Source organism: Leucopleurus acutus (genome assembly GCF_964270905.1).
Source record: "Leucopleurus acutus genome assembly, chromosome: 11".
NCBI classification, from domain to species: Eukaryota; Metazoa; Chordata; class Mammalia; order Artiodactyla; family Delphinidae; genus Leucopleurus; species Leucopleurus acutus.
The window spans coordinates 78,789,256-78,811,313 of record NC_139152.1 but is presented as its reverse complement, the minus strand read 5'-3'; the positions used below and the strand labels follow the sequence as shown (position 1 = coordinate 78,811,313).

Below are 22,058 nucleotides of genomic sequence, written 5' to 3'. Positions count from 1 at the left end.
ATCATATTTGTGGCATTATCACATGGAAACCAGCTTTGACAGTAAATGCGTGCCATTGTTAAGGGGATTTTAGAGTGTAAAAAATAAGAACTTCAATTTAATGCCCAGTATCTTTTGCTGGCCAGCCAGTAGAATGAACAGTAATTTTCCTCTGTAAAGAGTAGCCTCTCACCCTAAGGCAGACTTAAATGCTCTCTCCTCTAGGCTCACACTTCTCATTGCGCTTTCCACTGAACTTTTACTTGTTTGCATCTCCCAGGAGATCACAAACTTCCTGAGGACAGGGACTGTGTGATCTTCATATCCTCAGGACCGAGTGTATTACCTGAGCCAGAAGAAGGTGTTGGGTAGGTGTTTGGTTGAATGATAGCAACATAGGAATAGGGAGATGATGTCATTGTCTTCACCTCATCTTCTTCCAAAAAAGATACAGAGTGGCTCAGACAGCAAGTACCTTGTTGGGATGCATCCAGAGCTGTGAATGAGGATTAGGCAAGTAGGAGAGCACTCTAATTCTTTCTTTTTATGTTTTGCTCTGATACTTCTAATCAAACCAAACCAAAAATAAATAAATAAAACTTAAAAGGCCTCAGAATATCCTTACTTCATTACCTAAAGAGTAGACTTACACATTTGTCTTCTTTCTCCCAGCCCTGATATAGGTACAGCCGTGAGGGACCATGAACCAGTTAGCCAGCAGGACAGTCTGTGTTAGCTGGGCTGAGTTGCTGGGGTGCAGAATAGTATTGGGGTAACTGAAATGACTAGGACAGTAGCCAGGAAGTTACAAAAATAGAAACAATGCTGTTACTTCTAGAAGTGAAGCTGGGGCTTCCAAGTTGAAGAGAGTGCCATACTCATTCAACAAACATCTACTAGTTTCTACTCATTAATGGACTTTTGAACCAATATTGTTTCAAATAAAGGATGGAATAATTTGTTATACCTAAGTTAATTGGGTTCAGGTATTATTCAAATAGAAAATAACCTAGATATTCTAGATACATGTCAACCAACTAGACTGAAACAGGAAAATTTGCATGAGGTAAGATGCTAATAAATTTCTGCCATTATATTTAAGTGCATTAGCGAAGGAGAGCCGGCTGGCTGCAATGTTCTGAATGTTTTTGTCCCCACCCCCAAATTTGTATGTTGAGACCCTAATCCCATTGTGATGGTATATGGAGGTGGAGCCTTTGGGAAGTAATTAGGTCATGAGAGGGGAGCCCTCATGAATGGGATCAGTGCTCTTAAAAGAAGAGGCCAGACAGCTAGCTAACTCTGTTTCTGCCATGTGAGGACACAGTGAGAAGTCTGCAGTCTACAACCTGGAAGAATGCTTTTACCAGTACCTGACCATGCTGACACCCTGATCTCAGACTTCTAGCCTCCAAAACTGTGAGAAATACATTTCTGTTATTTATCATCCGCCCAGTCTACGGAACTTTGTTCTAGCAGCCCAAACGGACCACGACACTGGCCTTTTGTTTCCTCAACTATCTTTGTAATCCAAGCCTTATAGGATTATTTCAGGGTAGAGTCCTGAGCAAAAGGACAGATACAAGCTTAGAGGCCCCCAAAACATGGCCCAGAATAGGCCATATCTGATTTGTCTCATGACCTATGAGACAACCTGAATGGCTCTGGTCAACCAAACTAAATTACCAGAGTTCTCAAGAGCCTTATAAAGCATTCATGAGTATGCGTTTAAAAGCAATGGTTCTGAGACGTCCCTGGTAGTCCAGTGGTTAAGACTCCACGCGTCCACTGCAGGGGGCATGGTTTCGATCCCTGGTTGGGGAAATAAGATCCTGCATGCCACATGGCCAAAAAAAAAAAAAAAAAGCAGTGGTTTCTTTTTTTTTTTTTTTAAAGTAAATCCTCTGAATGTAAACTTTCAAAGAGTTAGCAACACTTTCTTAGGCTGAAGAGAAAATTCTGGAAGTTTTTATTATGTACTCTGGGTATATGCAAATAGACTGTCCAGGGTGAGAGCCACTGGGAGTGGGTATCTTGCATTTGCTTCTCACCCGATAGCAGCAATCCCATCATCATCTCCTGTGCCCGGGACAAGCTGGTCAACGTATGGAACCTGGAATACTTCAAACTGAAATCCAACTGTATCAACCCCCCGGGCCACCTGAACACTGTGACTGTCTCTCCAGATGGATCCCTCTGTGCTTCTGAAGGCAAGGGTGGCCAGGTCATGCTGTGGCACCTCAATAAAAGCAAGCACCTTTATATGCCAGATGGTGGGGACATCATCAATTCCCTGTGCTTCAGCCTCAACCACTGCTGGCTCTGTGCCACCACGGGCCCCAACACCCAGCTCTGGGACTTGGAGGGCAAGGTCACTGTAAATGAACTGAAGCAAGAAGTTATCAGTACCAGCAGCAAAGCAGAGCCACCCAGTACACCTCTCTGACCTGGTCTGCTCATGGCAAAAGTCTTAAAATACAACTGTTCTCTACAATCATCTGCCAGCCTACCAAGGCTTGGACAGTGGTGATGGTAACATGGATGTCTGGGCTGTGCACCACTTCATTCAAGAGGGCATTAGCGTTTGTCTCTGCCGATCCTATGCCAAGAACACGGGCTTACATGGTGAGCGTGTGGGAGCCTTCACTGTGGTCCTACAAAGATGCTGATGAAGCCAAAAGGGTGGAGTCACATTTGAAGATCTCAATCCATCCCATGTATTCTCAGTGGAGCCCTGACTGCCTTAACCATTGTGACCAGCCTGGATTTGCAAAAACAACGGTTGCAAGAAGTGAAAGGCATGGCCAACTGTGTCATTAGATTCGGATTCAGCTTGTCTCCAGCCTCAAGAAAGAGGGCTTCTCCCACAATGGGCAGCAACATCGCTAACCAAATTGGCATGTTTTATTTCACAGGGCTAATGCCTGAACAGGTGGAGTGACTGACCAAGGAATTCTCCATCTACATGACAAAGGTCAGCCACATCTCTGTGGCAGGGGACACAGACAACTGGGCTACCTTGCTCATGACATCCACCAGGTCACCAAGTGAGTTCCCTGATGAGAGGGAACAGAGACAACCTTCCTGTCTTCAGCCTCTGCAGTTGTGAGATTCGAACGGAGGATGAGGGAGGGTGAATCATTTTTTTCAGCCACAGTGCTTAACACTCAGCAATGTGTTTCTCAGAAAAGAACATGTAGTGAAATGGGGCAGAAACATCCGTGGCTGGTGTCTGGAACTTTGTGGCTCTAAACAAAATTTTCCCCATCCTTATATTTCCAGCTTTTCTGTAAGAATTTACATGTGTAAGGAAGTAAGAGCCCCCCCAAACCTGCCAATCACTCCATTGTAATATTTCAGAAGCTTTAACTGAAGCGCCCTGCAGTGTCGGGGGTTCCTCTGTGGATCCAGCATGTGAAATAGCCCCTGTCCAAGGCTTCGTGAGAAGACCTAGCTCTGACATTAACGGTCAGCCTGTTTGTTCTCCAGTGGTTGAGGAGCCTTGTCAACAGACCATATTACAGAAATCGTGTTCTGTGAAAACCAGCAAGTCTGCTGCCACTGCCACAAGAAAAAGAAAAGATGCCGTCTCCTGTCTTACATAAGTGAAAAGAAAGAAGGCTCTCCTTTTTAATACTTGCAGGCATTTTTAATGTTCCTCTCTCTTCCCTTATCACTGCTGTTCTTTTCCTTAGAAAGATCTAGAACTAGCCTAGATTTTCATCCTGTTCTACTACTTGATTGACCATCAACCCCATCCTATCAGGATTTACTTACTTGAAGAATGAAGAACATCATTTACTGCTCATCCCATACCGTCACCTCTCTCAGCAAGGAGTAGTGGAGAGTAGGTAACTGCACTTTATTTCAGCAACCTCTTCAGTGATTATCTCCTGTCGGGATGTTGCCTCTGGCCAGTCGGACCTCATACTTTCATTCAACGTGGTTGTGCAGTCACTCATTTCATATCATGAATAGGCCAATGCAGTGTTGTACCAGACAAGAGAATTCCCTGGGCTTTGGTGTTAATCTTTGTGTGCTGCCAGCTAGGCTTAGGCTTTACCCTTTGGAAAGGTAACCTTCATCTGCTCTAATCATGTAGACTTATTGCAGCTTGGTTTCTCTGCTACACTAAAGTTACTGTAGACCCTGCCCCCCGCCACCCAAATAGATAACTATCAACCTAAAAAGAGGATCTGGATAACCAAGAAAAGGGGTTTGTATAGTAAGTGTTTTTTTCCATTTCAAAAGGATATTAGAATGAGAAGTCTCCATCCTAGAAGACCCTATGGGATGGAAACCTCATTTCCTTACTCATCTCAGGCTCCTTTGAAATTGGAAGCCATATCTTCTTAAAATAATACTCATCTTGTGACATCCTACTCCCCAGCTTATGTACTGATTTCAACTTCTGCAACAATGCTGGTAGCCCCCCGTGCTGTAACTATAGCATGTACCAAAACCAGGCAAGACCAAGTCACACGTGGAGCTAGGGCCAGGTAAGGGGTTAGAAACAGGTAAGTGGCCAAGGCCATGATGGCTTGCAGGGATCTGGTTCCAGAAGAACTCTCTTTAAAAAAAAAAAAAAAAAAAAAGCCATAAGCAATTGGACCAGCAGAGGCTTATGACTGGAAATGTGAATGGTTCTGGTTTCAGATTTTTCCCATCCCTAAGCTTAGGTGCATTTTATTTTCATGTATATATTTCTTCTGGATTATAAAGAGCTGGTATTAAATTTGGACATAGTTGCCTGGTTTGAATGTGATATTCTTATCCCTATGATTGCTTAGCTGAGCAAACTGCACATTAAACGCATAGTCTTTTGCTTTATTAAGAGCACGGTCATAAGGTCAATTGTCCTCCCATATTTGTGTATCTGTGAACACCATTCATTATACATATGCAGCTGTAAATAACCAGATTCATAAATTGTGCCTGCAGAACAGAAGGTAGCCTCTTAAGAGAGCATTCTTTTACTAGTCAGCTTGTCATAGGTATGTGTGTATAAATCTGACTTTCTTTAGCACAGTTTTTCTTTATATCAGTCATTCTCAACGTGTGGTCTCTGCACCAGCAGCATCAGGATTACCTGAGAACTTGTTATAATTGCAAATATATATCCAGTCCTACTGAATCAGAAATTCTAAAAATGGGGCTCAGAAATCTGTGTTTAACAAGTCCTCAGGTGATTCCAGTGCTTGCTAAAGTTTGAGAGCTGCTGCTTTATGGACTATGCCAAATCCCCTGCAGCCAATGTTGTGAGGATGAGTAATTAGTTAATGAAATCTGGTTTTACGGGCTAGAATTTTTGATGGCTAATGACAGAGAACTAGGGAAGTTAATGGAAATGATACTTAGTCTGTTTCTTAAGCTACATAAGATTTTAGGGCCATTTTCCTTCTTTGGAAGAGGGGGGTAGGAAAAGGCATGAAGTGGGGTACCAGTTCACAACCTCATTTACCTTTAAACACTCCTCCTGTGTCTTTTAAAGTAGTACCACCTTTTCCATGTTTCCCCTTCTTCCCAATCCATTCCATTTAGCCTTCACCAGTTCAGTATTTCCTTATCTGTTCATGTCACTGGAAGGCAGAACAGCACAGTGTTTAAGACCCTAGCATTGGAGTCAAATAGATCTGGATTTGACTCCCCACAGCATTTACTAAATTAATGTCTCGCTGAACCTCAGTTCCCTAAGAAAATGAGAACAATGTCTACCTTATATAGTTATTGTGAGGCTTAAAAATATGATAGCCAGTGCCTGGCGTATGGTAGCCTCTATCTACATTGCTGTTATCTTATATTATCTCAGCCTTTTCTACCACATTTCTCACAGACACTTTCTCCCCAGTAGCGACAGGAATAAATCATAGTGTGTGTGCTTTTTGACATGTTTACAAGGCTAGAGTTTTTGTGTCAAGGAAAACTGTACTTTGATTCCAGCCTGCTGGGATCCCAGAAATTATGTGAAGAGGAGATCTCAAGCTTTTTCTCCTTGCAGCTGGGGAGAACTGATGTAGTTCTCTTTTTCCCAGCAGCTGGTGATTCTACAGCTGTTGGATGATGGATGGCAATAAGAAGGAACATGGAACGTTTCATTGTTTTACTAAAATATCATTCATTGGATAACAAGAGGCCATAGAATGCCGTGGAGAATTGTTTAAATGCCTTGAGTTACACTAAGGTTAAAGTGGATTTTTCTTTTGTAACCAGAAACTCATGATAAAAGAGTGTCAACATTTTGACTAATGTGTTCTAAATCTAAAAGAAAACATTAAAACCTATGGAACCATAATGTGGGTTTTGAGGAAAATATTACTTAGCCTACCTAGCTGTGTAAGGCAAGTTTCAGAATCATTCATAAAGTTTCATTACAAAAATTTTTCTCATCTGAATCTGAATACATTTATTCATGTATTATATTTGCACATCTTATATGTCATGTTTTATAAATTCAGGACAGATTTAAGACCATAGTTTTCTTTTTAAAAATTCTTTATTGTACTGTGAATAAGCCAAATGGACAATAATAATTAGAAAGCTCTTGGCTCTTCAAGGTATTAAGGAAAAGAGCAGAGGGTTTAAAAACAATCAGTAAAGTTATTAAATGAGAATATTAAATCAGAATTTTAAAATATTTTCATAGAGCAAACATACATGTATATTTGGAAATGAACATCTACAAATTAGTGTCAGGTCTTCTCAGCAGAGAAAAAATAATTATCATGGATTATAAATACTGCTGATAATAGTTACAACTTTTTAAATGCTTATAGTGTGCCAGGTCTTGTGCTGTCATGTTACAAATGTTATTGAATTTAATCTTCACAACAACTGCATGAAGTAACATCATCACTTTCTTTCATAGATGAGGAACTGAGGCCTGAGGCTTGGGAATGCTAACTGATTTCCCAAAAGTTAATAAAAAGAAGAGCTCAGGTTAAATTCACCACCCATTCTCTTTTTGTTGTTGTGTTGTTAAAAACTTAATCTGTACTTAATCTATCTTGATATTATGCCAAGAACAGAGTAAAAAAGAGGGGAGAAAGCACAGGAGGGCAAGTGTGGTGGGGGTGGGCTCAAGCGATTGATTATCATCATGGATCATGGAATCTAAACTGAGCAAAGGGAATTCCCTGGTGGTCCAGTGGTTAGCTTTCACTGCCGAGGGCATGGGTCTGTGTGGCCCAGCCAAAAAATAAATAAAAAATAAACTGAGCAAAGAGGGAAGTGACGACACAAGAGAGCAAACACTAGTCCCACAACCAAAGTTTCCTTGTTTTATATTTTATAAAGCCCTTTCCCACGCATTATTTCACTTGATCCTTACTACAATCCTATAAGATAAGCATTTTTGTTTCTATTCTGCAGATAAGGGGAACTGAGGTACAGATAGATTAATTTACCTGCTTGTAGTCACAGTGATAGAGAGCAATTTCTCACATTCAGAGTTCTTACTACCGTACCCTACCTCCACCACCAATATGGTACCAAGAAAAAAACTCTCATTAAAAAGACTATTTCTATAGGAATAGGTAATCTATCCAAATCATCTAATTTCTGTTGAACCAGAAATTATCATTGATTCTCTCTTCTCTTCTATTCGTTACTGAAATGGCCCAAAGGGAAAAAAGAAAGAGTAAAAGCAATAAGTTTGGAAAATCTACAAAGAAAATAATTCAGAAGTGACTATCTTTTGGGGGTTATGAATCATCTTTGATCAGTATCTTTGGTTTTATTAGGAAGAGGGATTTCTGGATCTACCATTCTTTACTTCCATCTTTAGCCATAAATCATTTTCACTGCTAATGAAAGGCAGCAGCAATCCCAAGCAGTTCACTTGTCACATTAGACCAGGAGGAATGGGTAATCCTATCACCAAGGGGCGTGCAATGTTGTATTCTTAATATTAACAAAAGAGAAACTGTCAGCTTGATGCAGTTAGTGTGAGACTATTCTCAATTCATTTCAAGGTCTCAGAGTTCTTCTTTCAATATTCCTACGTTAGTATAGTATAACTTTGCCAGTCGTCCCTTGGCAGTGAATAACTACATAGAAGGTGTACAGAGTGTTCTTTATACTTCATTTACTACCTTGTGTTTCCTAATAGCAGGGCAAGTCAGTAAAACATGTTCATGGCTGCAAATTGTTAGTGTTTTGACTATAAGATTGCAAATGAATCTAGCCTTATTTTCCCTCTAAACAGTAAGACACACTCTCTTCTAATGGCAAAAGTTGCCTGAGATTACTCTTTTTATTTGATGATTAGGAAACCAGAAGACTTTAAACCTAGAGGCGTTACAAAATAATTTTTGCACTCAGGAAAGGAATTCCCTGTGGGGTTCCTTTCAGGGGTTCCCCCAGAACATTTAAGTATTTGTTTATAGGCTCTTGACTACTTCACAGAGAGGTTGCAGGATAAAAATACCAGAAAGCTAAAATGTTAGTGTGAGAGCTGACATCTCTGAAAGTAAAATATAAGCCAATAGGAAAGTAGGTTGATTCTCCAAATAGTGTAATATTTGTACATTCAACTTTTCATGAACATGCTTCACAGAAAGTGAATCACATGTATTTTTAGGTCAAAATTTGGGCACTGTAAGGATACAAAAATGAGTTTCTTTAACAGGTTTAAGCTGCTAGTTCTATAGATTGGGAAACAACAACTTAAATTTGACATTTTTCCTACTGTAAAATACTCCTCAGGTATTCAAGGCATATCTCACTTTGCCGATTTTCTTATGAATATTTCCTTTTCAGTCCAGTAGCATTTGGGGGTCCATCCTGTGGATAGCTGGGAGCCTAGAGTCAGATCTCTGGATCTGGAAAGCCTAGTCTCCCTGTTTAATTGCTAAGATAATGGAGTGAGTGGAGGGTGAAGCTACATGGAAAGAGAAAAGCTGAGGTTACAGATTATCTGACTTCTGGTTCACAACCCCAGGTCTCATATCTCTGTGGTATTTCATTTGTGTCTTGCCAATTTTGTAAGAGCTGGAAATGTACTTCAATTTGTCTTAAAACAATTACATTCAGTAGAAGATAAGTTGTAATTTAAGTCCTGTTCCCTCTTATGAGGCGAATTTTAGTTAAAGGTTAAAATACACACACACACACACACACATACAGACAAGTATATAGATATATATAATAATTATTTCACAAGATGGAGGAACCTCACAGCCATTTCAAATAGTGAGGAAGACAAGGTCTCTTAATCTTGGCATTCAAAACCTTAATGCTATAATTGGAGCTAGAGTCATCTTAGCAATGTAAATATTTAATGGAATAAAATAGTACATGTGTGGGGATACAGAAGTAGTATGGTATTTGTTAATTCTTAATAAGTTTTTTTAATCATATGGAATTCTGATACTTTTTAAACTCTCGAGCTCTTTAGATAGAAAAAGCAGAGAAAATTATGGTTTCAAAAACTACAGTATATTGTATATGGAAATAGAAAAATGATTACTTTTTCCTACTATTAAATATGTTATATATACAAACAATTATGAAATTTGTAAAAGTAAACACTGATCAAGTGTCTTTGTCCTTCAATTTTTGCATCTCTAAGGGCACCAGTACCAGGCATGTAACTTAGCTGGCTCAGTCAGCTCTCAGAATTCCTGAAGGGCAATGGTTTCATTGTTTCCCAGATAAGCCCCTAGTAGGCATTAAAATTAAAGGAAACATGGAATTGTAGTATTTCCATATGCTGAATAGAGGCTAAAGATCATAATTGTAGTATATTTATCTTCTAATTCTCATTTGTAATTTAATTCAATTCTCATATGTAATAAAAAGAGAATTACACTTAGGCACCTAACTTCACTAACATGGAGAGCAAAGAATGACAGTCTATTTTATCAAGCAAGTAGGTTATTAGTGGCCTTGACGCAAAGCCTCAATCATTCCTCAGACCTCCAAGAGTCCGCTGTACTTATCACGATTAAAATATTTACTTCACTCTGTTATTTGCTTACATATCCAGCTTTCCCTATCTGCTAAACTATCTGATTTTTTAATGGCAGATACTGGGATAGTCACAATGTCTAGCATATAGTGAGTTCAAAAAATCCCCAGTCAATATATGAATGAATTAATCAATGGCATTGAAAAAATAAGAGATTCATTTCAGATAATAATGTTAAAAATATCAATAATAATGACTGTTCTTGATTGTGTCACACATCTACATATATTTTCTCTTTTAATCCTCAAATACATGGAGCCAGTACTATTATCCTTATTTTATAGGTAGGAAACTATGTCTTGTTATTAAGGAATTTACCCAAGATTATTGAGAGCAGGGATTGGAAACCCCATGTATCTAATTCCAAAATTTATTCTCTTTATGTCACATTTATCCACATAATGCTAAGAAAAGAACCCAATTTAAAAATGGGCAAAGGTTTAAATAGGTATTTTTCCAAAGAAGACATGCAAATGTCCAATAAGCCCATGAAAAGATGCTTGACATTCGTAGGCATTAGGGAAATGCAAATCAAAACCACAATGGAAAAAAAAAAAAAAAAAAAAAAAAAACCACAATGAGATACTGCTTCACATCCACTAGAACGACTATAACCAAAAAGACAGATAATAACAAGTGTTAATGAGGATGTAGAGAAATTGGAACCCTCATACATTGCCGGCAGGAATGTAAAATGGTGCTGCTGCTGTATGGCAGGTCCTCAAAAAGTTTAACATAGAGTTATTATATGATCCAGCGATTCTACTCCTCAGTATCTGCCCAAGTGAATTGAAAACATATGTCTACACAAAACCTTTTACATGAATGTTCATAGCAGCATTATTCATAGGAGCCAAAAAGTGGAAACAACCCAGTGTCCATCAACTGATGAATGAATAAACAAACTGTGGTATACCCATACAATGGAGTATTATCCAACCATAAAAAGGAATGCAGTACTGATACATGCTACAACGTAAATGAACCTTGAAAACAGTATGCTAAGTGAGAGAAGCCAGACACAAAAGGCCACATATTGTATTATTCCTTTTCTATGAAATGTCCAGAAAAAGCAAATCCATAAAGACAAAGTAGGTTAGTGGTTGCCAGGAGTTGGAGCTCAGGGAGGAATGGGGAGTGACTGCTTAATGGGCACAAGTTTTCTTTTTGGGGTGATGGAAATTCTCTGGAATTAGGTGATGGCAATGATTGCACAATTTTTTGGATATTCTAAAAACCACTGAATTGCATGCTTTACAATTGTTAAAATGATGAATTTTATGCTATGTGAATATAATCTCAATAAGAAAAAATCAAAAGCTAAAAAACCAACCAACCCATGGCTGGTTATAAGGGAACTTTACAAAATGAATATATTTCTTTTCAAGTCCCAGTCATTAAGCCGACTGTTTTAAAAAGCAGTACCTTTGGATGGATGGGTATTGAAGAAAACCAATTCTTTCAGTATCTGTGGTTGTTGTTTCTGGACATATTCAAATGATCACAGATGTGGTAATGACTGCTTCTGATAGAGTTACCAAACAAGCATAAGTTTTTAATATCAGTACTTCCACCTTAATCTTTCATATGAGCATACTCAATAATGAAGATAATATTTTACAAGATTCACCTGGAAACAAGCAATTTTCCAATATGAAAAGAAGCACCTGAATGAATTAATTCAACAACAAAAGACTATGGAAGAAAACATGCCCTAGCAACTGGCTTCTTGTACTATAATCAGGGGCTCATTTATCTTAAGTCAACTTTTGTAACACCCTCTGCACTGTATAGAATACTGAGTGACAGTTAAACAGAACTGTCAAGAAAAAAGGAAAACAGTGGGAAATGTGAACTAGAATGAATTTTAAAAAAAAGAAAGAAAAAACTTTGTATAAGAATGCAAAATAGTGGGTGACAAGGAATTTTCCTTTAAAATAACCAAAAGCTATGTGAATACATTGAGCAAGCGAATGTCAATGTGGTGAAAAGTACTTAATAATCCCCCACAGCATTTCTAATAGAATTTACCTGGTCCCCAACTAATTATAAAAACCCATCTAAATCCTCAAAGACATTGAACAAAACCCCACAAGACCTTCCTTCTTTCTTGCATCAAATGCTGCTTGACAGATAAGTTGCTTACAAAATGAGTTCTAGTTTTTCCCTTCACTTAGTTTCTTAGGTTCTTGTCTGATAGTTTTAACAGCATAGGAGAAGTTATATATTGTTAATTCTACTTTTGCTATTTCTTTCTAAGATTATTCAAATAAATAGATACTAAAAAATTGAAATTGATATGATCCCTTTTTCCCTCCAGAGATTTTATCATAAGAAGTTATTTTAGGTGTTTGTGGGAAGGAAAAAAAAAAATCTTCCTGATGACATCACTGTTCTAAGATGGAAGCCTCTAATATTTTAGAACTCTCTTGGGAGTTCTGTTCCCTGTTTTGCCACTGATTTGTGTTGTGACCTTGGAAAAGTTTACATATAAAAAGACAAGTGCAAAGTGAACTTATGAAAACAAGACTTAACTGAGATCAAACGAAGAGCAGAGATGGATTGGTCACACGGCTATGTATGATAGCAACTGTCCCAGTGACTCAACACAGTAACGCAGGCAGTAATCGGGCTTGAAAGAAATTTCAGATGCCTTAGCTGTATACTAAGATAGTTTCTTATATAGTATTTTAGGAAAGTCAAAGTCTGCCTATAAAAAAGAACTGCAGCAAGACTCTAATGATATTTGTCAATCTTCTCTTGAAGAAATTGTAGCTGTTATAGAGGAGAAAAGGAGCTAATCTGATATTATGAGGCAATTCCTTAGATACACTGAAATAAATGTCTTAAAATCAGAGTACCTTACTTTATTGCATTGTACACATGCAAATCTGAAACCAAATTATGCATGTAACCTAACTATTCATTTGTAGGATTTATCCAAATAAATATACCTGTTGGACAGACATCATTTTTAAAAGCCCAGTAGTCAGAAATAATTTTTAAAAACCATTGGAAACAAAAAGCAAATAAGAAATAGTTTTATGTAAGGAAGTAATGATAGAAAAAACATCACATAAATTGGTAATAGTATGATCTTATCTAAATATAATCTTCATAAGCTTCCTGAGCATCACAATTTTTAGTTTAATGCTATTTTCACTTTTTTTTTTTTTTTTGCGGTACACGGGCCTCTCACTGTTGTGGCCTCTCCCGTTGCGGAGCACAGGCTCTGGACGCGCAGGCTCAGCGGCCATGGTTCACGGGCCCAGCCGCTCCGCGGCATGTGGGATCTTCCCAGACCAGGACTTGAACCCATGTCCCCTGCATTGGCAGGCAGATTCTTCACAACTGCACCACCAGGGAAGTCCCAAGGATACATTTTTAAAGAGTAAAGCCATGACTGTCACACAGATATAAAATAAACATGTGTCAACCATTTTACTTAACTCAGTAATTAATGAGGTACCAGTAAGACCTTATAACTGCTTCAAAGGAAAATTCGAAGAACCACACATACACTGGTAAATGAAGAAATATACAAAGAGGTGCAAAATAGGTCAATATGAAGGGCAATGATCAATTGCATTGTCAGACACAACTGATTTGCATTTCTATGGACAAGAGTTATTTGAATTATTATTCATTTTCTACAACTTACAGAGTTGTAAAATGGTTCAGTGATATGATAATAAAATGCAAAGATGGGCAGAAGACCTAAGTAGACATTCTCCAAGAAGACATACAGGTGGCCAACAGGCATGTGAAAAGATGCTCAGCATCACTAATCATTAGAGAAATGCAAATCAAAACTACAATGAGGTATCACCTCACACCAGTCAGAATGGCCATCATTAAAAATTCTTCAAATAATAAATGCTGGAGAGGGTGTGGAGAAAAGGGAACCCTCTTGCACTGTTGGTGGGAATGTAAATTGATACAGCCACTATGGAGAACAGTATGACGGCTCCTTAAAAAACTAAAAACAGAACTACCATACGACCCAGCATTCCCACTACTGGGCATATACCCTGAGAAAACCATAATTCAAAAAGAGTCATGTACCACAATGTTCATTGCAGCTCTATTTACAATAGCCAGGACATGGAAGCAACCTAAGTGTCCATCAACAGATGAATGGATAAAGAAGATGTGGCACATATACACAATGGAATATTACTCAGCCATAAAAAGAAAAGAAATTGAGTTATTTGTGGTGAGGTGGATGGACCTAGAGTCTGTCATACAGAGTGAAGTTAAGTCAGAAAGAGAAAAACAAATACTGTATGCTAACACATATATATGAAATCTAAGAAAAAAAAAAAAGATCATGAAGAACCTAGGGGTAAGACAGGAATAAAGACACAGACCTACTAGAGCATGGACTTGAGGATATGGGGAGGGGTAGGAGTAGGCTGTGACGAGGTAAGAGAGTGGCATGGACATATATACACTACCAAATGTAAAATAGATAGCTAGTGGGAAGCAGCCACATAGCACAGGGAGATCAGCTCGGTGCTTTGTGACCACCTAGAGGGGTGGGAGGAAGGGAGACACAGGAGGGAAGAGATATGGGAACATGTGTATATGTATAACTGATTCACTTTGGTATAAAGCAGAAACTAACACACCACTGTAAAGCAATTATACTCCAATAAAGATGTTAAAAAAAAAAAAAGGCAGAGATAACCCACAAAAGTATGCTGGCCAGAACACTTAGTCTTTTTTTTTTGGCGTGGGGTTGGGGCGGGGTGGGGGGGGTGGGGGTGGGTGGGCAGCATTTCAAAGTTTATCTGAATTTTACCAAACAAAAAGAACATTATTTGTTAATTAGGGAAATATGCAAAGAAAATTATTCTGATAATGTTGATAATGTTGCTTCCCAAAACTTGCTACATTTGAACCTTTTAAGCCCATTGTTATAAATAAAAGTAGTCCCTATACCTGGGCTAACAAAGAGAGAGAGATTTTCTTTATTCTAGGAAATCATCACTGAAGGGTAAGAGAGAATCCTACCTAAAATTTACTGAAGAACCCAAAATTTAAACTAAAGTGCTCACTTTAAAACCATTGTTGAGCTAATAGTACATTTTAAAACAATGGGAATATTTTAAAACCTTCTTTCATGTGGCTTTTAAATAAGGTTACGTTATTAACCCTATTTTTTAACTCAAAAGTGTTTTGAAATTTATTTGGAAAGCCCAAAATGCTTTTTTCTGTCCTGGAGCAGTTTCTGCCTTCCTTTCTGCAGGGAAGTTGGCTTGGAAAGTTTGTTTGGGCTTTGTTTTGTTTTTGGTTTTGACCAATCATCTAATTTCACAGAAAGCGCCATGATGAATGTTGAAAGATAAACCACAAAACTTGATTTTAGTTCTTAGTTCTAGCTGTAATACTACAAAACAGAGGTCTGCTGAAACACATCTTTACGAAATCTTAAAATGAATGTCCACAATTTGGAGTACACAGATTTAGTAGCATTTGGAAATTGTGTGTGTGTGGATTCACGCTTCTGAATACTACTTCAACTCCTGGTTTCATATGATAAATAGCATGCACAAGGGCACAGAAAAACTGCCATTTCGATATATAAATAAAAGCTTTGGGGCATACAAAGTTTTGTACATGAAAAAATGGAAATAAGCCAGCAACCTGAATCTAAAAATTAACCTGAATCATTAGGCTATGCACAGTGTTCTCACTTACCATTCTTTATAAATTAAAACTAACTGTTTAAAAGCCATCACACTACATAATATTACTATCTATCCCTACCAAATCATATCTCATAGGGAGAGCACATAACAAAAGGGAGGCTATTCACAAAGAGCAAATCTTTAATTAGAATTCATTTACATTCCTATTATCTCCATTTGCAAATTTATTCAGGGGAGTTTCTGATAAGTTAAAGAGTTGTTAATACTTGCAGTGGCCCAGAAATGCCCCTAGGAGGCATCAGAATTTTCAGTGTACAGACAGATTTTACACTGAACCAATGAGAATCTAAAAGTATTCTCCACAAGTACATGCACTGAACTTATTCATGCCAGGTATGGGAAATGGGGGCCAATCTTCCTATATTCACCCATCTTGAAAACTGCTAGGTTTCTCCCAGAGGAATAGGACAAATAATCCATTCAAGAACTTAATACCCTTGAAATGGCTCACTTTGAGTCCAAACCAGCATTTGTCCCAAGGAGCTCTTCAAGGACAAATTGGTTTGAAACATACCAATATTATTTAAGTAACACACTGAAGAGATCTAGCCAAAGTAGATCTCTCAAAAATCCTACTCCCCAGGGTCTTCAGAATAGTATAGTTTAAGGGTTAAGATGGTGGCTCTGGAGTCAGACGGCTAGAATTCAAATAGCTCCAGCATTTACTGGCTTTGTGACCTTGGGCAAATTACTTAAACTCTTTGGGCTTCAGTTTCCTCATTTATGAAATGGAAGTAATATACCTACCTTATTCTTGTGTAAATCCAATGAATATTTAGACAATGCCTAGAACAGTGCCTGGTACATAGTAAATGCTAATCAATATTAACTACTACTATTAATTGTTATTATTTATCATCATCATTATCATCATCTTCTTCTTCATCTTTATTGTTCCCATTTCCCTCCCTGACTAATCCATGTTCCTTGGGCCTACAGTAGTTCTCCCAGGTCAACTATAGACGGCCACTCTATGTAACATCATATTTACCAATATTCCTTGACCAGAAGCACTCTGGACAAAGCTGAATGTCTTTCAATCCTACTCTGCCCGAAATCCTGCTCTGTGACAAACAAAAGTATCCTATTCCCACTTCAAGTGAATAATTAGCACCCTGCTTTCTTGGGAAGTTTTTAAAATGGAACTAAACTCAATAACTAAGGTTCTCAATGCTCATTTGAATATACATTGGCTGAATAAAATTAACACATATTGATTGAAAACCTATTATATGCCAGTTACTGGGGATTCAAAGAAATTTAAGCCACAGTTTCTTCCCTGCAAGAGTTTAGTGGAGAGCGGTATATAAACACGATTACCATACAGTGTACTTACATGCAGTTTTCCTATGAAATTTGTATTGGCTCCATGCATGTTTTTTGTTTTTGTTTTTTTTCCAGGTTTGTCAGCCAGAGCAAGGTTCTTGGCAAAATAGTGAAGTAGGCACAAGTTTGTCTTTGGCTCCTTCCCTCTCCCCTTTAGACATTCCCTTTCCTTCCACCAGGAAACTACTTCCTCCTTTAAGCAACTCTGAGTACAGTTTTAGGATTGAAAACAGATGGTTATAATCCCTGCTGATACGTTTGTTGCTAATAATTTAAGGATTTACGCCTTCTGAGCTTAAGTACATTTTTGTAGGGAGCTCTTGAACCTAAAGCACCATTCAGAAGCTAAAGGAATGAGTCCCAATAGGAAGAATTTCAGGCAACAGGCTGACAGGGAAGCCTCTCGTGGCTGATTTTCATTCTTTACTCATAATTGTTTCTGCTCTATACCTCTATTTTTTTTGCCCATGCTTTCTTACAAGACCCGTTTTCTCTAGTGTTAAAGTATAGACCAGGGAATAGACTGTAGAGCTTTTCAACTTCTTACATTCTTGCTATATATATTACTGGGCAAGGGTTTGGAATACTCGGGCTTCAGCCTATTTTTCTCATTCTGACAGTATGTTTCAAGCCCCCTTTTACCAAACTCAATTACTATGCTTTATATTCACCATAGAACTCCCGCTTCTTCTGTTAAATTAAAACATGCAAACCTTTAATAGGGGTAGAGGAATATTTTATTTGTTAATGAAAAGACGTGTTTTCCTCACAATGCTTTCTATTCAAAGGTTTATGCTGTAGCATTGTTGTGCCTGTTTTTGCCCTGCTTAAGAGGAGCAGGTTCTAACAGGCTGGCCGTTATTAGAATTTATCTCTTTTCATGCATAAGAAGTTCATTCTTTTAGAAGTTAATCCTTTTCTCTAAAAGGGACATACTATCTCTTTAGAAATTAAAACAGTTTTTTGCCTTTACATTTTGTCTTAAGGTGCTACAAAGCATTGTTCCACTTTCTAAATCATTTGTCATAGCTAAATGGAGGTCCGTGAATTGCCACAGCTGCCTTTAAGTGGGCATTTTTCTTAGGTTCATAGAATAGGCACTGTTTGTATCCTTTTTTCACAAACATTTTTTAAAGTTCCAATGATGGTATGAAAGAATATTCATTTCCCATTGGAATTCAAAGAATGAAAATAAAATCATGTATATGTAAACAATAATGGCACAAGAGCTCAAGGAAATTAGTCAATTGATGAAATTCAGGAATTTCTGAATATTTAGCTGTAAAATCTTTTTTTCCGCTAACTTTCATTATAAAGTTTAGTAGGACATGAACAATAGTTGGTCCTTTCTTTCTTGGAAAGCAGTTGGGAAGTAAATTTTATCAGACATTCACAAAACAATTCAGTTAATTTGAGTCCTTCAAAGCTTTAACCAGACTGATTATTCGCTTTGGTAATTCCATTATGGTGAATGTCTGTGGTGAGCATCACTAGATGATGAAATATACCTTTATTTGGAAGGCAGGTGCTAGAATGACAGTCTACAATTACTTTAGTCACAAGCCAATGGGGAAAATGCAGTTCAGAAGGAGGAAAACAGTAGAAGAAAAATCAGAAAGAATACAATTTAGTTTAGGTATAGTCATTATTGACAAATGCAAATCCATCTTCAGAGACTATTAACATTTATTTTTCATTTGTGCCACATCAGGTAGTACCTGCAAAAAAGAAGAGATATTCTCCTAGCTCTCCCTTGTTTGACTTTCACATCATTTGGAAACATGCTGCATTGGAGAGATGCCAACAGGACCCAGCTATATGACATTTAAGTCTTATCTGGTAGCTCAGAAAGGATTATGGGTAGTTGCCTACAACCAGGCAGTATTCACAATACAGAACAGCAGGGCTTAGAATCATAGAACCTTAAGACTAGAAGGACCTTACAAGTTGTCAAAGCCAATCTTCCATCTAATGTTTAAATATTCTACAACATCTTGATAAGTGATTGTCCAACCCATATGCTTGACATGGCAAACAACCAGATTCTCACAACCTCCTGCCATGACAATTTCCTCAACTCTATGTTTGCTGACTACTAGAAGGCCTACTGCCCCAAAGAGAACAATTAAAAAGCAGCTTTTCGGGCTTCCCTGGTGGCACAGTGGTTAAGAATCTGCCTGCCAATGCAGGGGGCACGGGTTCGAGCCCTGGTCCAGGAAGATCCCACATACTGTGCAGCAGCTAAGCCTGTGTGCCACAACTACTGAGCCTCCATTCTAGAACCCATGAGCCACAACTAGTGAAGACCACGTGCCTAGAGCCCATGCTACACAACAAGAGAAGCCACCACAATGAGAAGTCTTCACGCCTCAACGAAGAGTAGCCCCTGCTCCCACAACTAGAGAAAGCTTGTGCGCAGCAACAAAGACCCAACAGAGACAAAAATAAATAAATAAAAAAAATAAAAAAGAAAGCAGCTTTTCTAAGCAAGATGTGTATCTTCCAATGACGGATTTGAAAGAATCATTTCCTCATTTTGCACCCACCTAGATTCTTACTTCTATAGCCTTACATATGAAGGAGTGGTATTTTCTCTTCCATGTCTATTTGCCTCTAATATATAATATGTGTCAAAGTGCACAGGTATTAATGAGCAAGCTGTTCCAGTAATTCCTTAAATTACTGGTTCAAAGTTTGTATGATTCCCTCCCTGTAAGATAAATACGCTAAAAATGACTTGCAAGTAGGTTAATATTAGTAACAAATAAATACTATTAGACATGAGGCTGAAAACTTGGCCTCTGTGCTCCGGTGCTGAATCAAATCTTGGAGACAGAGTTTTGGGTGAAGTAGAAAAGAATAGCTTTATTGCTTTGCCAGGCAAAGAGGGACACAGCGGGCTCGTGCCTCTCAAAAGTGTGTGTCCCAACCTGGGAGGATTTGGTGAGGAGTTTTATAGCAATGGTTCAAGGGCGGAATTGTTGATAAGTGTCAGGGTGTGTGCAGGGCCTGCACTCCTTTAATCTGGCCTCAGGTAGTCTCTCTTGATAAGCTTCTCTGGAATGAAGAATGCTAACATCTTCCATTTGTTGGGAATTTTAGTTCTGTAAAGAGCTTAAAGATATTGTTATGTGTGTCCCTTGAGGCAGAAGCAGGACCCTGCCCCAAGGCTGCACTACTGTTTCTTGGCTGCTCCTCCCTTATCTTTGCCTTGCCTCCATTCCTTGATTAGCAACTGTTTGGACCTGCTCTTTGGAACTCAGGGAAGGTCATGGAGGCTGAAGACTATTCCCTGCAAACAAAAAACAGGGGACACAGAAAGGCTTTCATGCCCAGGAGTCCCACAAGGTCTTGCTTGGTTTCAGATATAGGTAGGAAAACTTTTGACATCAACAGAAAAAACATACTCTCAGCATAGAAAAGAAGTTTATGAAATTCATAGAATATCCAAAATGCCAAGGTATTATCTAAGAGGTATACCTCTTAGATAATTAGGAGTTGTAGATTTTTTTGTTGAAATAGATTTCTCATTTTCCAATTATAAAGCCAGACACCACTCTTCAACTTAGCCTTAAATACATAATCCCATTTTCCTGCTCTTTATCTAGCTTATGTTTGTGTACCAAATAAGAGCTATGTTTAACTTGTTACTAAATTTTCCTTTTTCTGTTTTGTTTTTTTTTTTTCAGTGAAGACCTAGTTTTACTTGCACATTTTTCACGAGCATCAAATAGTGGGTGATCTTTCAAGCTTGAACTGTAACAGTTGTATTGCTGAGGAAGGATTTCTTGTTTCAAATGGTCTAGGTAATGATTTACAGCTATTTTTGGTAATTCTCAAAATGACAGCTCCTTGAATTTTTCTGTGTGCAGAAATATTTGCTGGGCTGGCATCTTTCAGACCCTGGGAGGTTCATCCCAATCCTTGGCATGCAGGAATGAGGGAATGCTCTGAAATCTTTACTCCAGAGGGAACTGACCTGTCCACATTATCTTGTGATACATGTGAATGTTTGATGAGGTTTCCCTAAATGTCTGTGGCCTCCTGAGCCCTGGAATTTGTGGGCCAGGACTAACCTATGAGTTGGGTGAAATTACATATAGGCCTTGGGCATTCCAAGACCAAACCAGATAAACTGACTTATGATGATAGTTTAGTTCCTCTAAAGAAAAGTAGCAATAATTTGCAGCATCTATGTTTATATAGTATTCAATAAATGGTTGTTTTAAAAGTAGGAAGGATACAAAAAAGCAATAAAATAAAAATTAACAACCTTTTAAAATTCCAAACATTATCAGAAAATACATTTGACTGCCATTGGCTGTTGGAAGGTATAAGCTGGGGTAAAAATTTTGGAAAAGAAATAATAAAGGAGGGGGAAGAAACAACATAACAGACAAGATAGGAGATAAAAGGAAATCTTTTAAAAGAGAGGAAAATAAAGTATATTTAATATACCTTTCAATCACTTCCTACTCAAAAATCTTCAATGGATCTTCAGTATTACAGGATAAATTCATCATTCTTAAGCTCTATAATGTATTCCGTGGTCTAGATAGAACGTACTTATTCAACACATGTCCTCTGGTTTACTTACTGACTATTCAGAATATTCCTTTGGGGTTATCTTCTTGTCTTTGCTCCCTAAGGAAAATCCTATGTACTCTTCAAGACACAACCTCAGGGACCACACTTAGAGTTTTATACAGATAGCAATTATTGACCTTGGTCTCTACTATATTTACTTTGGATTTCTTAACATTGTTTCAAATGCCCTCCTCAGATAGTATTCCATATAATCTCCGTAACAGCAATGATGAATTAGGGATGGTTTATTCTAGGAATTTGGACTCTAATTCTATCAAATATTTGTATCCTGGGTGTTTTGTACGTAGTGGTTTGTTTTTTATTTTTTCACAGGTTATTATAGAATTTAGACAGTTACAAAACTGCTTTTTCTGCTAATCTTCATTATGCTACTAACTTGTGCCAGCTACATAAGTATGCCTTCGCTTCACTAAATTCTTCAACTTTGGAAGATTTTTCTTATTCATTTTTTCAAAAGACTCCAT

The 22,058-nt window shown here is 38.0% G+C and overlaps 1 protein-coding gene across 3 annotated transcripts in view; it reads left to right on the top strand.

The window, feature by feature from the left end:
- Positions 1-22,058, top strand: part of NTN4 (netrin 4) — a gene marked incomplete at its 3' end in the record, with an annotated part of 105,204 nt that overhangs the window by 38,925 nt on the left and 44,221 nt on the right. The gene's annotated exons all lie outside the window — the stretch shown is intronic.